A 17069-nucleotide genomic window follows, 5' to 3' on the forward strand; every position below is an offset into this window, starting at 1 on the left:
AGCTTTTATTTGTATTTTATGGTGAATGAAGTTAAGTATCTTTTCCTAAGATTAAGCATCATTTTTACTTTGTGTGTGTGTTTTTTTTTCTTTTTTTTGAGAGAGAGAGAGAGAGAGAGAGTCTGTGAGCAGGGTAGAGGGGCAGAAGGAGAGAGACAGAATCTTAAGCAGTCTCCATGTTCAGCATGGATTCCAAGCAGGGCTCAGTTCCACAGCCCTGGGATAATGACCTGACATGAAATCCAGAATCTGATGCTCACCCAACTGAGCCACCCAGGCACCCTGATTCTGGCATCTTTTTATGTGAAACATCTGTTGATGGTTTTTGCCTTTTTTTTTTTTTTAAATATGGGTTTCAGGTTTTAAACCCTTCAGGAGTTATTTACATGTTAAGAATATTAACTCTTGGGGCTCCTGGGTGACTCAATCGGTTAAGCGTCCAACTTCAGCCCAAGTCATGATCTCACAGTCCGTGAGTTTGAGCCCTGCATCAGGCTCTGTGCTGACAGCTCAGAGCCTGGAGCCTGCTTTGGATTCTGTGTCTCCCTTTCTCTCTGCCCCTCCCTTGCTCATGCTCAGTCTCTCTCTGTCTCAAAAATAAAAATAAAAACATTAAATTTTTTTAAAAAGAATATTAACTATTTGTGATATATAATGCAAATATTTCTCTCCAGGTTTTCAGTTGTCTTTGACTTTTTAAATGATGTTTTAAAAAATAACAGCTTTATTGAAATGTATTTCACGTACCATACGTGTCAGCCATCTAAAGCACACAATTCATTGGTTATTTTTGTATGTTCGTGGAATTGTGCAACCATCACTACAATTAATTTTAGAATATTTTTATCACCGCCCCCCCACCAAATAACCATAGCCCTTAGCAGGTGCTCTCAATTTCCTACCCAAATCCCCTAGCCTTAGCCGACCACCAACCTATTTTCTTTCACTAAGGATTTGCCTATTCTGGACGTTTCTCTTTACATCTTTAGTTAGTCTCATACAATATATTTTGAAATGTCTACATTGTACTCTATGGTAGTAATGCTTTAATATTTATTTAAGTAATGAGTGATCATTAAGTATTTAGGTTATGCAAATTTTCACATTATAAGTGATAGTTAATTAACATCCTATTGGATTTCTATTCATGTCTGAAAGATAAATTTTAAGAAATCAAATTATTTGTATAAAGTATAAGCGCATTTTTAAAGCTTTTGTCACATTTTGCTAAAATAAATTTGAAAAGTGTCTCTAATTTGAGCCTTTACCGAAAACTGGTATTAGAGATTTAGAAAAATAGTATATTATTTGAAAGGTGCCTCTAACTCTTTGAATAACAGATTCTAAATTTTTCTTCCCAACGTTTATTGGAAAGTTGTATTTTTCTTATGATAGACTGCTCATTTATGCCTTTTGCTCATTCATGCTATTTGTTTCAACTTGAAATGATTGTTTATTATTGATTCCTAAGGACTCTTTAATTGTAAAATACATTAACAATTTTTTTACGTATATATTGCCAATTTTCCTTTCACTGGTTGCCTATTTTTTACTTTTGTTTTTGCTCTATATGTCGTACAGATTTTGAAACATGTATGAACATCTTTATCACTCTTTTGTGCTTTTTTTTTTTTAAGATTGAATTTTTAAAAAAAGTGTTAGGTTAGGCTCCATACCTAACATGCGGCTTGAAGTCATGATCCTGAGACTGAGTTGCATACTCTATCTATTGAGCCAGCCAGACACCCCAATATTTTGTGCTTTAATCTTAAAAGGTACATATATTATATACACACCTAAATAAATGTTTTTTCTAAATCTTTTTTTCTTCCTTTTTACCATGTAATATATGTGGAACTTACTGACTTAACATGAATATTAGGTAGGACTCTCTGTGTCCCCAATTAATTAACTAGTTCTGACATATGCATCTATAGAAGGCAATTCCAATGCATTTCAGCTTTAATGAGTACTATTTCTGCTCAGAAAGCACATTAGTGAAAATTGTCCACTATTCTCCCATCCCATAAGTACAAAAATTTATCACATGCCTTTGCTTTTGCTTAAAGTTATTTAAATCAGCATATTACTAGAATTTACTAATTTTAGGATCTCATATTAACTATCATTTTTTTTTTACTTTATGGCACACACAATATTTTTTTAAAGGTTCAGACAACCAGCACAATTGCCTACCCAAACTGATTTCGATATAATTTCAAATTTATTTGAAGATCTATTTGGAAGATGAGCATAGCTTGTTCTTAAGTTCTTATGAAAAATCAAAGAACTTTGGACCTCCACTAAATATTATCTTTCTAGAACCAAGAAAAAAGCAGGAGCTGATTTTTGTTTGTTAGTTCTTTATGGCCCAGGTCTATAGTTAGGCCACAAATAATCTTGGTCCCACTCCAAAAAAAAAAAAAAAAAAAAAAAATCAAGGGAAGGATTACTGCTAACATTCATGTTGATCATCTGACGTTTTCTAAATCAGTCAAGAGAGTTACTGACTTAGTCATTGCTGTTTGAAATTTCTCTGAGGCTGAACACAGCCCACGTCCCCTGCACCTGCACTTTGACTCTGGGGAAAAGCAAAGCAAAACAATACTGATAAAGAAATCAATCTTCTCTTAACAGATTTTCCATAGGAAGAGATCTGATAGCCAGAATGAAGAAGCAGACCTGCTTTATAACTGGTCAAACCATTTCTTTATTTAAAAATTTTATATTGCAATGAGAACATTTAACATGAGATCTACCCTTTTAACAAATTTTTAAGTGCACAACCATAAACTCTGAGGAATTAGGCTTGACTGCCAGCTGGAAAATGTATCAGTATTATTAGTAGAGTGATCCTGGGCCAATTCAAATGATTTAGTGCTAACATCCCATTATTTTTTAACCTGATATGAATTTATACTTGCGAAACAAATTTTCAAATTTACAATTCCTATCCTCTTTCAATGTTTCCCTCCTGATTTCTTTTTCTTTCCTATCTTCCTCTTTTTTACCAATATATTTTATTGGTGATATTAAATAAATCAGCTTGCCTCCATAATTATCCACCTTTTCTAACTTTAGAAGATTTGAGGATGCAGTCTTAACTCTGTGTCATGAGCAGGCTGTGAAGGCACACATACAAGTTGTGTCTTTCCACTGTGTGAGCGTAATTCAATCATAAAGCAAAGTTAATCACAATTTTAAAGCAGGTTCAGGATTCCCAACTCAATGACATTTTATGATGTGATTAAACTTGGCTTCTTACACAGCACACAGATCAGGATGTAAGACAAACCACACAACAACCGAGATGACAGAAGGGTGCAGGAAGTTAACCAAAGGCAAAGTCAGTCTTTGAGTGCTCAGTTGAGACAAGGCCTCTGTCCAGTTCAGGTCAGCTCTCAGCACTTACTTCTTACTATGTTCAAGCTGTGAAGGATCTCAGTTCTCTTCAGAAATCAATTGGACAGGGCCTTTGGTGGCAGTTGTCTTTTTTAAATGGTCAGATATAGGGAGGTCATGTCTTAAGAATCTGATAGATTGCTGCAAAACTCCTCACCTTTTTAAAGGGATTTTATCAGTATTGGGCCCCTGCAGACCTCCTCTCGTTCTGCCTGTTATCAATTCTGAGGTCTCAGCTGATGCTGGTTCCAGCTATCTCTCCTAGTGCACTACCTTTATCTGTTTGTGTCGTTGCTGGACACAGCCCCCTGCTTGACACGAGAGATTCCATTTTGCTCTCTACACTCTGTCATTTACAATCCATGGGATTCTGAGGAAATTACCTAACCTTTCTGATCCTTTTTTCCAATCAATAAAATTAATTAGAAACAGCTTGTGGTTTTTTTGTTTGTTTGTTTGTTTGTTTGAAGTTTATTTTGGGAGAGAGAGAGAGAGAGAGAGAGTCCTAAGCAGGATCTGCCCTGTCAGGGTGGAGCCCCACATGGGGCTCAGTCTGATGAAACATGAGATCATGACCTGAGCTGAAATCAAGAGTCAGATGCCTAATCGACTGAGCCACCCAGGCACCCCAGAAACAGCTTTTCTTTTAAGGTGGTAGTGAGATTAATTGAGGTTCTTCAGTTCATTTATTTAAAAAGTTAAGTGATCACCTATGCCTGGCCTGTTGCTAGTGTATGACAATATTAAGATGGTGAAGGTAGGAACTCAGCCCTCAAGAAGTTTTAAATCTAATAAAGGATATGCAATTTAAAGGCTGAGGGTTTGAAAAAGACTGGTTCCAGGAGGGCATTATAGTGTTGTTGCTGGGTCATCAAGCACAATGGCCAAGGAAGAATTCTTGAGATTTTGTATGGTAAGTTTATTAGTTTGTATTAGTAAGTTTATTTATTCTACCCATGGGCAGAAAGAGCTGCACTTTTGCTGTAGGAAGCTGGTGGTTATATGCTTAGTGCTCAAGGGGAGGGGACATGAAGGGAGTATTAGATCATAAATGTTTTCTTCGCATTTCTACTTGTAAAACTACTTTCACAAAATTTCTGTGGTGATTATCATTCACTTTAATATTAACTGTTGGTGAAATATATAGACAGTGATGAGACCCTTTAAGCAAACAGAGGCACCTGGGTGGCTCAGTTGGTTGAGTATCTGACTTGGTTTCAGCTCAGGTCATGATCTCACTGTTCTTGGGCTCTACATTGACAGCATGGAGCCTGCTTGGGATTCTCTCCCTCCTTCTCTCTCTTGCTCATGCTCTCTCTGCCTCTCAAATAAATAAACTTAAAAAAAAGAAGAATGTAGCAACCAGCACATTTTTGTTCCTTTTTGGAACTATGCAGGCTATAGGTCAGCCTTCTGGGATAAGGTGAACGTTTTTCTGCTTCTATCCCTCATATCAGTTTCAATTGCATTATTTCTGCTAATAATATAATGAGAAAAAAAATCCCTTGTCATCCTATTTGATTGGCTGTTTCACTATTAAGTTAACCAAGAACCTTGATTCTATTGACCTAGTATGAGAAGGCCAAGGTCCTCAAATTGTCTATGCTGTTTGTAAAACACAACCAAAAAGGAAAAAAAGTTTAAGAAGGGTTGATTCTGTATTTGTGAAACACCACTAGGGTGGAAATTGAGTACCATAGATTTGAGGTGACTTTCTCAGGGTTTTAGTGACAAATTAAACATGGCTAGATCCAACTTCCTAGTTGTTTTATAGACTATTATACATTTCCACACTGAATCCAAAATCACTCATTTTTTTTTTTCTCAGAAACACTTTGAAGAAAATGAGATCAGAAGTTTTTCAGGTGAATGAACAATTTTTAAAAAATTATAGACAAAGAGCTCTTCTTTCGAATGGGGCTAGTTTTTAGTATTTATTTAGTTTTGAATACATACCAGTAAACTCTAGCCACTCTGAAGTATAGGTTCAGATGAGAGACTATCATCAGAAATAATTTGAACTCCATAAACCAAAGGTACCTTGAGACTAAGTGGTAGTTCTATGTGAAAAAAGAAAAAAAAACTTCTAAGAAAAATTGTGTACAAAAATCTCTTTATAAATGACTATTATTTTAAATAAATGTGATTATAATTACATACAAATGACAGAGGAATGAAGATAGACTATATTATGAATTATTTTTGAATTGTGGCTATTACAGCTATTATAGCCCAAATCATTTAGCTAATGGCGAAAACTATATTCAGACAATAAACCCAACATACACTTTAGTTGATGTTTCAGAATACCAATAATTCTATATAAGGAAAATGAACTAATCCTTTCTAATTGATTAAGAGACAAGTAATTCTAATAATCTTAAGAACGTAGAATTGAGAAGATATGTGACAATGGGTTTAACATAATAAAAAGTTCTTAAAGAAAATTACAATCCCCTTAGTGACATTTACCTTATAATAGTTGATAGATTTTTGTGATTGTAGTTGCAGTATTATGTGCTTTTATATTTATCAAAACTTATTGAACTGTACATTTAAAATGTACACATTTTATTATATATAAATTATACCTTAAATGGATTTAACAAAACATTAGTTTAAGTTGAAATTTGATGTGGTATTGATGTTAGATACTCTGTTTACCAAACCATTTATTTTTACTCGTTCAGTCTCCCAGCTCCTTATACTTTGGTTATTAGAAATATACTTTTTGGGAAATAAATGCAGTTAATAAATTCTTAATAAAAGGGATGATGAAGTACTTTCAATATATCAGAACACTTTATGATAACATTTTGATATCTGTGGAAGTCACCAGCTCTCTGCAGAGTTCAGTAGCAGCATTTTGTACAAGGTGCTCCCTAAAGAGGGGTCTACATGGCATTGCTCTGAGTTGCTTTCAAAACTTAAAGGGAGACTTTCACAATATCCAGACCCTTGATGTCCTGCAAGTGAAGGAGGATATCTTCAAATTCTTTGGTGTGGCGATTCAGTAGCTGGCACACAATCTTGACTTCCAAATGGAACGGTACATGTACATAGGGAAAAATGATGACATATACATGATAAATCTGCAGAGATTGTGGGAGGAGCTTCTGCAGGTAGCTTGTGCCGTTGTTACCACTAAAAACCTGGCTGATATCAGTGTGCTACCTGCCAGGAGTACTGGCCAACAAGCTGTGCTCAAAGTTTGCTGTTGCCGTTGGAGCCATTCTTGTTGCTGGCCACTTCCTTCCTGGAACCTTCACCAACCAGGTCCAGGCAACCTTTCAGGAACCTCAACTTCCGTTGGTTACTGATCCCAGGGGTGACCACCACCCTCTCACAGAGGCATCTTATGTTAACCTGCTTGCCACAGCTAGCTCTGTGTACACAGACTCTTTTGCACTGTGTGGACACTGCCTTCTAGTGCTACAACAAGGGAGCTCACTCAGTGGGTCCGACGTGCTGGATGCTGGCTCAGGAAGTTGTGCGCTTATGTGGCACCAAGTAAATACCAGTGAGAGGTCACAAGTGATCTCTACTTCTACAGAGATCCTAAAGAGATTGAAAAAGTAGATCAGGCCACTGGTGAAAAGGCTGGGACCAAGAAAGAATTTCAGGGTCAGTAGACTCTGCTCTCTAATTTGCTTCTATTCAACCTGAGGTCACAGACTTATTTGAAGGGGGAAGGTGTCCCCTGTGCTTATACAGCAACTCACTATGAAGGCAGGCACACCCAGCCTGTCACTAACGAGTGGCCTTTAGCACCCATTGCTTAGGTCACTGAATGGGTAAAAAAAAAAAAAAAACATTGAATGGTTTTATGCTATTCTTCCATATGCTTTTAAACAGAAAATGCAAATAAGGTTGACAGAAAAGAAACAGTTGAAAGCAAGCAAGCAAGCAAGCAAGCAAGCAAGAAAGCACATGTAGAAGATACCCCTGACTCTTGGTATACTCTCACTCTGGAACAGAACTGTAGTACTCATTTGGTGTAATCAATTGATTTTTATATTACTTTAAAATTGAAGGTGATGACAGAAGCAGCTATCCCTTCACACAGCCAATACTCAGAGGTGCCCCTTGTGCCAAGAGTTTGAGTTTTAACCCCAGTTACAAAAAAGGGAGTCAGAATTTATAGAAGATTTGATTCCATTTTGGACAGAGATAATTCGGAATGGGCATAAGCTCTCTATTATTATCAAAGAGCTTTACATCAGGGCTATTACCAAATGGATAACTAATCCAGCTGAAGGAGGCTCTCACCAGCTAAGAGATGAAAATACAAGCCCGAAATCATAAGTAATTGAAATAATTCAAGTTTAGAAATGGCCATGAGTTCAAAATGAATCTCAGAGTAAAAGTGAAAATGAAATGTGCAGTCGAGTGATTGTAATGTGAAAAAAAGAAAACCTTGAAAGTAGATGATTGGTTTATATTGATTTTAATAAGTAGAACAGAATGCATTTGCACATGTTTTCTACATATACATATATCTTTGTTTCAGTGTTTATATATAGAAGATTAACACTGAAAAGCAATATGGAAACATATGTCTGAAAAAGGAAGCAGGTATAAATACTTTGAGCTTACTTTTTTTCCTGGGTATGCAGGTTATGTATGTATGTATCTGTGTGTAATCATAATCTATAAGAAAGAGTGAAGAGGACTCATTTTGAGTAGGCCGGATATTCTCTGTCAAGGTAAGAATTCTGCCAAAAACCCTACAAGGCAAGACATTAGCAGATGCCTAATTACCAAATAATTCCAGCATATCATAACGAGGTAGAAAGATTGTCCATAGATGATCAACTCGGGTAGTCACACAAACTAACTAATTAATATCATATTTCAGGATAATTCAGCCAAATGTTCCAAAGGGGAGAATTACTGGGTTAGATTTGAACCTCCATTTTCCAGAAGATAAAATGGCTGAACAGTCTAATGATTTTAAGTTATAGATAAATAGAAATTTTTAATCATAATAAAAGACTTATATAGGTAACTGCACAAGGATGATGACTTAGGTAGTACTGACTATTTGAAAAGTAAATAACACATCTTTTCTGGAACTGATGTGAAAAGACTGGACTTGTCCCATGATGCAGCAAATCAAAATCATCTGGGTTATACAAATGTTTACTTGGTGTTTAAACAAGAACCAGCAAGGACATTTAAATCTGAGTTAGGGTTCTTTCTATTTTTAAAAAGTAATATTATTATTATTCCAGGAAGTTTCTGAAATAAATATCTAGTTAAAATACTAACCCTCAAGAAGGTATAATACTAGGAATAATAATAGTAACATAATAACGATATGAGTGGATGAATACAAAATAACAAATACAAAATAAAAATATATTGCTGATCAGCACCCTACTGAACATTTGAGGGATACCCTCTGAATATATCCAGGGCTGTTTCTTTGCGAAGTTCATTCTTCTTCTTTCCTATCAACGTTTAGTTCCTTGGAATCTCAGACTCCAACTCAGGGAGCCCATTGGCTTGGCCTCATTCCCTGTCCGTGTGTCATGACCTGGCCACTCTCTAGGGAATGAAGTAAGGCACTGGAAGCACTGGATTCATTTGTTTTCCATCTGTCAGCGATCAGTGTTCTTTATTGGCTGATGTCCAGTGTTTTTGAAAACTCTTAATTCATACGTCTTGTCTGTTATGTTTTTTGTTATTGTTGCTGCTGTTGTTACATGGGGGAAGGTAAATCCTGCCCCTGTCAGTCTATCTTGTCCAGAAGCAGGAGAGCACGTGTCTGCTTGGTATTTTGTGGGATGAAATGAGAAGTACACAAAAAGCATGTTTACTGCATGCTGAAATATTATGATTTTCTTAAGAAAAAAACATTTGTCCATTTGAATTGAGAGTTGAACAATCCTGTTCTTTTCACGAAGCACAATTTTTACTTGAAAGATTGACAAACTACCGTTTTTTCAATACTTGGGTATTGGCAAATATTTACTTAAAAATGAAAGAAGTGATCTTGTCACTTCAAAGGAAATCAACTGATATTTGTTGCCAATGACACGATTCAAGCTTTCTAGGGAAAATTAGGACTTTGGAAAACTTGTGACAGCCACTTTGAGCTTGAGAGCTTCCCAATCTTTGCAAACTTTTCTTACAAAGATGGTGGTGGTATACACAAATATATTTTTATTTAGTAAAAATATGTTCATGTTTGAAAGAAATGCACAACTCGTGAAGCAATATTTTTCAAGTTGGTTAATAACGTAAAATCATGTCAGAGTAAAAGACCAAAATGAATATAGAGCATTTAATGTAACAGAGTAAGAGGTAACAGAATTTAGCGGTTCATTGATTTGGTTTCAGGTTGCATATTGCAATGAAGCTTGAATAGACTGCCACTTACTGAGTTTTGGTCTAGTATCAAGAAGAATATCCAACGTTTTCTGGAAAGTCTATTAAAACACTTCTCTTATTTCCAGCTTTCTTTAAATACTTTCTTTAAATACTTCTTTCTTTAAAATACTTCTCTTATTTCCAGCTTTCTATTTCTGTGTGAGTCTGGATTTTCACAAGCTTCATACAAAAGAGTGTATTACAACACTTTGAATCCAGAAGCAAACAGGAGAATCTCCCTGTCTTTTATGAAGCCAGACTCTAAAGAGATGTGCAAAAATGTAAAATAGTACTATTCTTGTTATTTCATGGAGAGAAAATATAGCCATTTCCTTCTAAAATATATTATTCACTTTAACATATGATACAATTACTACTGTTATTTTTACATTAGTTCACATTTTATTTTTTTCAACTTTAATTTTGTACATGGTAAGAAAAAAATCATACACGGTAAACACTGACAAATATAACAAATGTAAAACAATAGCTCTGTGAGACTCTCAGCCAAGGGGTTAGAGACCAGAGAGGTAGAGAATGACTTTTCTAATCATTGTGGTGTTATAGACATAGCCAAGATTTTCTTTAAAAAGTTTTTTTTAACCTTTATTTATTTTTGAGAGAAAGAGACAGAGCATGAGAAGGGGAGAGGCAGAGAGAGAGGGAGACACAGAATCCAAAGCAAGCTCCAGGCTCTGAGCTATCAGCACAGAGCCCCACGTGGAGCTTGAACTCATGAACCACATGCTCATGACGTGAGCTGAAGTCAGATGCTCAACCAACTGAGCCACCACTTGATAGCCAACATTTTCAAGTACCATATGCCTGGTGCTATCAAAGCTCTGTTAATATATTCTCAATCACTTAATTCTCACAATACAGTAATGATATAAATATTATTATAAACTCCTCTTTATAGTTAAAGAAAATGAGGTACAATCTCCCCCAAAGACACAGCTATTCAATGGAAAAAGTCAGAATTTCGACATGGGTAACATGGCTGTATAGTTTTCACTCTGAAATGCCGTTGTATATTTATGTGCTATATTTTGTCTAAAGTTCACAGTGGTTTCAATATTCAAAAAAAATTATTAGAGTTATTTAAAATAAAATCTCCACTAATGGTGTTTAAGTTTGTAACCAATTTTTAAATATTGGAGGTCATTTAATTTGTCAGATTCACAAGTTTTTCTTTTTCTTTTTTTTTTTTTTTTAATTTTTTTTTTCAACGTTTATTTATTTTTGGGACAGAGAGAGACAGAGCATGAACGGGGGAGGGGCAGAGAGACAGGGAGACACAGAATCGGAAACAGGCTCCAGGCTCTGAGCCATCAGCCCAGAGCCTGACGCGGGGCTCAAACTCCCGGACTGCGAGATCGTGACCTGGCTGAAGTCGGACGCTTAACCGACTGCGCCACCCAGGCGCCCCAGTTTTTATTTTTCTTTAGCGAGTATGTATTGACGAATGTTGATAGTTTAACGGTTGGGATACGTTATTTGTTAGTGGAATTTTAAGACTAATATGCTGAATATCCAAGTTGAGGGAGCAGTGAGTGTTCCTCTCCATTTACAAAGGCTGAAGTGTTGAGGACAAGCACCATCTGGATCCCAGACATAATTCTAAAAATGATGGCAAATCACATAAGAGCTTTGAGCTGTACTTGAGTTGAGCATATACCAACCCTGTGATTTGTACATCTTTTTTCATTTGAGGATAATGATAGTACTTGACCATGACAGGAGGACTTACTAAAGACTCACAGATACTTTCTCTAGCAATTGCATGCAAGGGCCATTCTGTTCATATTCTAACTTCCTTGAATTAGTTAAGATTTATAATACTTAGGTATCTCTTGATTTAGACTCACTTATAAAACTGGGAGACAGAGAATCAAATTAACACCATTTCCAGTAAAGCACCAAGTGATTTTATTCTTAAGGGATTCATGAGGAAGCATTTTGAAGTAAAATATCATTATGTCTACAGCTTAGTCTCAGATGGTAGAGCAAATCATACACAAACAAAATAAAACACCAACCCAAACTGTGTGTGTGTGTGTGTGTGTGTGTAGAAAAATACAAATATATATGGCCACATGAAAGCATTGATGAATCTAGATGAGCGTGTATAGATATACCCATACTTATAGTACTGTCATTTCAAATTTTTCACAATGAAGTTAAGGGAGGGTAAAAAGCGCTCTGTGAAAAATAGGATTCAAAACAAAAGCAACTGTAGATTTTGAATATTTATTGCTTGTATTAGCACTTTTCAGAATTTAAGTGTGCCAAGTCCAGAAAGAGACATACGGGACTTCCTTGTCAGAGTGTGTTTTAATATTAATTTTGTGTTTATTTGGAAGGGCATTAAAAGTAATTTTCTATCAATAAAATGTGTATACATATTTTTAAATTTGAAATAGGTTTTAAAAAAATTTTTTACTGTTTATTTTTAAGAGAGACCGAGAGAGTGAGTGAGTGAGAACGCAAGTGGGGGAGGGGAAGAGAGAAAGGGAGACACAGAATCTGAAGCAGTCTCCAGCCTCTGAGCTGTCAGCACAGAGTCTGATGTGTGGCTCAAACCCACAAACCCTGAGATCATGACCTGAGCCGGAGTCCTATGCTTAACTGTCTGAGCCACCCAGGCACCCCTGAAATAGGTATTTGTTACCAATACTATTGAGCAGGTTAACATACTTAAATATCTTTTGTTTTATATTTTTCAACCACTCCTAACTTGGAGAGTCAGTATGATATAGCGGTGATAACAGGGGCTCAAGTTTCCTTGTTTCTGACATTGGAGGTCTTCAGGCAAGTCATTTAAATTCTATGTGCCTATTTCCTAATCCATGAAACTGAAATAATAATAAAAACTACCTTTTAAGAAACTTGTGAGAACTCCTTGACTTAACACATATAAAAGTCTTAGAACCCTGTTGGCAGCATGGTAAGCCTTCAATACGCTTGAGCTGTTTTTATGATTTTAAGCAAGTAGTGTAAGGCAGTCACTCCTATAACTTAAGTAGAGCTAAACGTCTTAGAACCACACCTTACATAACTGGGGTTCAGTATTTCAGTTAAATGTAACTTGACCTTGCAACATTTCAGTTCAAATATTCTGTTAACTGTGCATTCCATCGTCAATGTCTGATCCTTGGATGCTTTCAAAGATTTTGCAATTTTATCACTCAATGTTCCTGCTAGCCTTAAAAAAATGTTGAACGGATAGATTAACCCAAGCGTGGTTTATCTCCACTCTGTTTTTGGGCATAACTGTGTCCATTTTGTTTGCCTATTGTTTAAGGACTTTAATAGAAAAACTTGAGTTCCTAGCGACTGATCAACTCTGTGATCAGTTTTAGTAAAGGATCCTCCTTTATATTTGGCACCTCAGAGGCTGCTGTGCTGTCCCACACCTTAATGTCAGGTAGTGTGTTAAGAGCTTTATTTACGTTTTCTCATTGAATCTGTATAGTAAACCTATAAAGTTGGTTACATTATGCCTAGTTCACTTAGGAGGAAGAATTGTTCTGAATGTTGAGTGATATATTCGTGGTCACAGAGCTAGTAAGTTTCAGATCAGAGGTTTGAACCATCTCATCCCTGAAGGAGAGGCTGAACATCTCATTTCCTGAAAGCTAGTAGCATCTTTACCTTTCCTAGCCTGAAGGAAAAATATTGACATAATTAGTTCCATCAATAAGGCTGTTCACAGTACTGAGGCCAGAGCAGTTAGGCCTTCTTGTTATGCTTCTGCAACAGTTGAGGCAAGAGTGTGGGAAGGAACACCATCTTTGGAGTACTGTAAAGTGGTATTGAATCCTTCAGCTACCAATCTAGTAGGTTAACCTGGATCAGGTTCTTGAAACCTTGCATACCTCATTTCTTCATCTGATAGTGAAAATAGATGTAATAATCTCCTGTTTATAGGGTGGTCAGGGGGGTTCAATTAAACTATATATACATAGCACACAGCATATACTAAGTGTTAAACATATGTCATTATACCCCTTAAACTGGGACTATTTTTAGTTTGACTACTTGGGTCATAGCTATTTTCCATTAAAAGAGAGTTCCCAAAGAAGCCATATGTCCTCAAGATTACTGTAAGTGTTCATTCCTTCATGTGTTGGCCCCTCCATGGTGAATACCAAAGCATTTTAGATGATCCTATAGAGAAGTATAATATAAACTGATATCCACCTCGGAGATAGACTTTAGAGAAACCTATTCCTACGGGGAAGTACTGAGTTCTGTCACAGAAGCAGCATCCGCACAGCCTTCCACAGACACCAGGTTATTTTCAATCCCATACGTGGCAAAGCTATGCTCTGGCCCCAACCCTGCAATCAGTTGTTCATCCAAAGTGTTTTCTTCCTATGATCATTTGCTTGATTGGCAGCTTATTTCTTCCTCTTGCTGGGTCCTCTGCTGAGTATTCCCCATCTGGATAAATATATTCTAAATGGAATTTTACGTGGTAGAGCGATAATATAGTTTTGTTTATGCCATATTTATAAAATCATAATGCTTTGTATTTCATTTATTTTCAGAGGCATCACCAGATAATCTTACTAGTTTTGAAAATGCTAATCCTTTTTTAGACATTCTCCTTAAAAATGGGAGTGTTAGTAATCATGTGTTGAAACTGGTCAGATTCAGTTACAATACTAAAATACAGAACGAACTCAGTTCTATTTGATGGACGTCAACTCATTTTCTATCAGATTAAATTATCTTCCTAGGCATAGTTTTAAATTGAAATGAGACTGAACTGAAAAAATTAACTGAGAAGCCACTGGATTGGACAGAGGGAGAGCCAAGAATTTGAATGATTACCATTTGTGTTTGGGGAGGTGGGGCAGAGTGGTATGTGGTATGATGTAACTCTTTCTTAGTGAGTTTTTAGAAAACACCTCAGAGAAGAGGATTTATAAAAAAAAAAAAAAAAGAAAGAAAGAAAGAAAAAAAAAGTGTTGACTAAAATAAAATACCTTGAGCTTAAGATTCAGAAGTCCCAAGTGTGGAAAGATTGTGCATCAAAGTACATAAACAAAATAGTCATTGACTGCTAGGGAATAGAATATCTAATAGTGGATGATTATGCTGTGTTAGTTAAAAATAATCACAGAGGATAAAAGTAGAGATATCACAATACACTTACCTATTCCATATTTAACTGCACATTTAGATCATTAAAGTGATCTTTAACATTCATTGTGTAGTAGAGAATTTGACCTTGCCCCCAGAAGATCTAGTCTTTACCATACCTTCTGGAAGGTAATCTATTTCATACGTGACAGGAGTGTCTTTAAGGTATAGAACCGACTACACTGGATCTTAGGATGGAGTCAGTCACCCTCCTGTAGCTTTTATGAGCCGACCCCACCGGAAAGACCAATAGTGTGACCTAGCATGGGAGTTTTTAGTCAAGTGATATAAGTTATCATAAAGACTGAGTTCAACCATGTCAGCGTTCAATCAATCATGCCTACATAATGAAGCCTCAGTAAACACTCTGGACACAGAAATTTGGATGAGTTTTCTTGTTTTGGCAATACTCTGTGCAAATTTTATACACCGGTGCCAGGAATGGACAATGGAAGCTTCGTGGTTGGACTCCTCCTCGACTGTTACTCATGCATCTCTTTTTATGGGCTTATTTTACTTTGTATTCGTTCCCTATAATAAACAGTAAGTGCAACTATAATAGCTTTCAGGAAGTTCTGTAGGTCTTTCTAGAACCTGAAAATGGTTTGGGGAACTTCCCTGAATTTGCAGTTGGTGTCAGAAGTTAGGGCAGCATTGGGGACCATTCCCTCAAAGGTCACAGTTTGGCCAACTCTGAGTATTTTTACTAAACATTGGAAGCATGGTTAAATCCTGAATTGCCTTCTGAATTTTCTCAGCATACATTATAGTTAGTAGAGTTTTATTGTTAATTTGGGTGTATCCTATTTCTTAGGAAAAGATAATCAAACACTCAAGTAATATAGTATTTATTGATTACCTACTATACATGTCTAGCTGAAATTCGATTCCTTTATTATTCCAGATATTTCACTGATATGAATATGTCATAGTTTCAGCCATGCTCTGCATTCTGATTAGACTATAAAATGTAAATTATTCACTTTTTCATTAAGTGATAAAATATAGATATTTTGGTAGCATATCCCAAGCCCATCTCAATTTTTATGTTTTTACCATGTTGGGAAATTTTTCTCTGTCTGAATTTCCCTAACGTTGTCTTAATGACCTGCGAATAGTTAAGACTAATTATTTTGTTGTGTCCTCATCAATCGTACAAAGGAATTGAGCCAGCCAAGTTAGGTTGGTTCCATTTGATTAGCTCACACTCATTGTGCTGCAGCTCTTGTCATTTGTTGGGAAGTGAGATTGCAGAACCCAGCTCTCCCATGAAGTGGAACACTGCCGACTCTGTTGGGGGAGCGTAAATTCTATGACAGTTATATTTCAGATCCTTTATTAATAAAACCTTGCACTGTGGGCGTCAGCCCACGGCAGATATTTCTGAACAGGTCAGAAAAGAAGGGTAGAAATCGAAACACTGGGCCTTTAATTACAGCCACACACATGGTAGCACGGTAGTTACAGAATTGTTAGAAATCAGTTAAGGAAGGTTGCCACCTCATCTCCCTGAACATAACCTGTTTAATTAGGTAGTCTCTTTATGAAATCAAATGTTTCTGGAAACTAAGACTTTTTTAAAATCAGCATGGCATTTTACTTAGAAAGTACAGGGATTCTTTGGGCCCTGTTGTTTAAAGGAATATACATAAGAAATTAATTGCACTGCTTTGTATCAATTATGTAATCTCTGGCCCAAGCTTTTTAGGGGAACTCATCTGGTACCCTTTTAAAATGTAATTGAAGTTTTGTGAATTACTCCTAAAAACTCCTGAGCACTTTATAATTTTTATTTTACGTGCTCAGTAACAAAAATAATCTAAAGGATTCTGGAATACAGAAAAAAATATCTTCCATTGAAATGTGCCTATACTCATAAATGCTATAATTTTAAATCATAAGAAGGATTAGAATTTTAATTCTGCTCTTTACAAAATAACTAATTTAGCATATGCTATAGAGTTTGCTATGATTCTTCAATGGGGGGTTGCTCTGAAGCAGACAGAATGTTTTGGAAAATACTGAGAAAACTTTTATAATTATATTTTGATGTCAGTGACACCACTATTTGTAATGACTCCACCAGTCTCTTAGTTGTCATTGAATTCTAGCACTTACTACTTATTGTCTTATTTATTCCT

General features: G+C 36.0%; 1 protein-coding gene and 1 pseudogene across 1 annotated transcript in view; both read left to right on the forward strand.

The window, feature by feature from the left end:
* Nucleotides 1–17069, forward strand: part of ZNF804B (zinc finger protein 804B) — a 506757-nt gene that overhangs the window by 65559 nt on the left and 424129 nt on the right. The gene's annotated exons all lie outside the window — the stretch shown is intronic.
* On the forward strand, nt 5913–7732 carry LOC123606415 (annotated as a pseudogene).

This window comes from Leopardus geoffroyi, chromosome A2 (assembly GCF_018350155.1).
Source record: "Leopardus geoffroyi isolate Oge1 chromosome A2, O.geoffroyi_Oge1_pat1.0, whole genome shotgun sequence".
NCBI lineage: Eukaryota > Metazoa > Chordata > Mammalia > Carnivora > Felidae > Leopardus > Leopardus geoffroyi.